Source organism: Ursus americanus, chromosome X (genome assembly GCF_024610735.1).
Source record: "Ursus americanus isolate L20-20 chromosome X, mUrsAme1.1.p, whole genome shotgun sequence".
Lineage (NCBI taxonomy): Eukaryota > Metazoa > Chordata > Mammalia > Carnivora > Ursidae > Ursus > Ursus americanus.
This window is the reverse complement of record NC_142164.1, coordinates 16,355,884-16,358,354: the sequence shown is the minus strand read 5'-3', so window position 1 is coordinate 16,358,354 and position 2,471 is coordinate 16,355,884. Positions and strand designations below refer to the sequence as shown.

The 2,471-nt window shown below is 36.9% G+C and overlaps 1 pseudogene; it reads left to right on the top strand.

The window, feature by feature from the left end:
• Positions 1 to 1,810: 1,810 nt before the first annotated feature.
• LOC123787079 (large ribosomal subunit protein eL32 pseudogene) lies at positions 1,811 to 2,257 on the top strand (annotated as a pseudogene).
• Positions 2,258 to 2,471: the final 214 nt, after the last annotated feature.

Here is a 2,471-nt window from a genome sequence, read left to right as displayed (position 1 = left end):
GATAAATAAAACAGACAAACCTTTAGCTAGACTTACCAAGAAAAAGGGGAGAGGACTCATTAATAAATAAAATTATAGATGAAAGAGGAGACGTTAGAAATGATACACAGAAATGCAAAGGATCATAAAAGACTACAATGGATAACTATTTGACAACAAACTGGACAACCTAGAAGAAATAAATTCCTAGAAATATACAACCCACAAAGACTGAATCATAAGGAAAGAGAAAATCTGAAGAGACCAATTAACTAGTTAAGGAATCAATAATCAAAAACCTCTCAACAAAGAAAACTCCAGGACCAAATACTGTCAGGGGTGAATTCTATCAAAGTTTAAAGAATTACTATCAATCCTTCTCAAACTCTTCCAAAAAACAAGAGAAGAAGGAACACTTCTAACCTCATTTTATGAGCTCAGCGTTATCCTGATACCAAAATCAGAAAGACACTAGAGGGACAAAATTACAGGCCAATATTCCTGATGAACATAAATGTAAAAATCCTCAACAAAGCATTAGAAAACTGAATTCAACAACACATTAAAAGAATACTACACCATGATCAAGTGGGGTTTATTCCAGGGATACAAGGATGGCTCAACATCCACAAATAAATCAATGCAATATACCACATTAACAAAATGAAGGATAAAAATCATATGATAATCTCAATAGATGTAGAAAAAGCACTTGACAAGACTTAACATCCATTCATGATAAAAACTCTCAAAAAAAAACAGGTATAGGGACACCTGGGTAGCTCAGTCAGTTAAGCATCTGTCTTTGGCTCAGGTCATGATCCCGGGGTCCTGGGATCAAGTCCCACATCAGGCTTCTTGCTCAGCAGGTAGCCTGCTTCTCCCTCCGCCTGCTGCTCCCCCTACTTGTGCTCGCTCTCTCTCTCTCTGACAAATCAATAAAATCTTTAAAAAAAAAACCCAAGCCAAAAAGACAGGCATAGAGGGAATGTACCTCAACATAATAAAGGCCATATATGACAAGCCCACAGCTAACATCATATTCAATGTAAAATGCTGAAAAGTTTTCCTCTAAGATCAGGAACAAGACAAAGATTCCCACTCTCACCACTTTTATTCATCATTGTACTGGAAGTCCTAGCCACACCAATTAAACAAGAAAAAGAAATAAAAGACATCCAAATTGGAAAAGAGGAAGTCAGACTGTCTCTATTTGCAGATGACATAATATTATACATGGAAGACCCAAAGACTCAACCAAGGAAACTGTTAGAACTAATAAACAAATTCAGTGAAATTGCAAGATACAAAATCAATATTCAAAAATCAGTTGCATTTCTACATACTAATAATGAACTATCAGAAAGAGAAATTGAGAAAAGAATCCTGTTTGCAATTGCATCAAAAAGAATAAAATACATAGGAATAAATTTAACCAAGGAGGTGAAAGATCTGTATACTGAAAACTATGATACTGATGAAAGAAATTGAAGAAGACACAAATAAATAAAAAGATATTCTGTGCTCACAGATAAGAAAAATTAATACTGTTAAAATGTCCATACTACACAAAGCAATCTACAGATTCAATGCAATCCCTATCACAATTCTACTGGCATTTTTCACAGAAATAAAATAAAATAATCTTAAAATTCGTATGGAGCCACAAAAGACCTTGAACAGCCAAAGCAAGTTTCAGAAAAAAAGAATAAAGTTGGAGTCATCATACTTCCTGATTCCAAATCATGTGACATAGCTATAGTTATCAAGACAGTATGGGCTCTTCCTCGGTGCCACCTGCAGAGATGGCAGCCATCTCCTACATGGCATCATGGCTGCCCTCAGACCTCTGGTGAAGCCCAAGATCATTAAAAAGAAGACCAAGAAATTCATCCGGCACCAGTCAGATCGATTATGTCAAAATAAAGCACAACTGGTGGAAACTCAGAGGCACTGACAATAGGGTGAGCAGAAGATTCAAGGGCCAGATCTTGACACCCAACATTTGGTTACCAGAGCAACAAGAAAACAAAACATATGCTGCCTAGTGGCTTCCGGAAGTTCCTAGTCCACAACGTCAAGGAGTTTGAAGTGCTGCTAATGTGCAACAAATCTTACTTATCTCACAGTGTCTCCTCTAAGAATCACAAAGCCATTGTGGAAAGAGCAGCCCAGCTGGCCATCAGAGTCACCAAACCCAATGCCAGACTGTGCAGTGAAGAAAATGAACAGACAGACAGCTTATGCACACACTGCATTTGTGTTAATAAAACCATAAAATTACAGAAAAAAAACCCAGTATGGTATTGGCATTAAAACAGACATACAGATCAGTGGAACAGAATAGAGAGCCCAATAATAAACTCATACATATATGGTCAATTAATTTATGACAAAGGAGCCAAAATACACAGTGGGGAAAGGATATTCTCTTCAATAAATGGTGTTGGGAAAACTGGACAGCCACATGCAAAAGAATGAAACTGGACCCT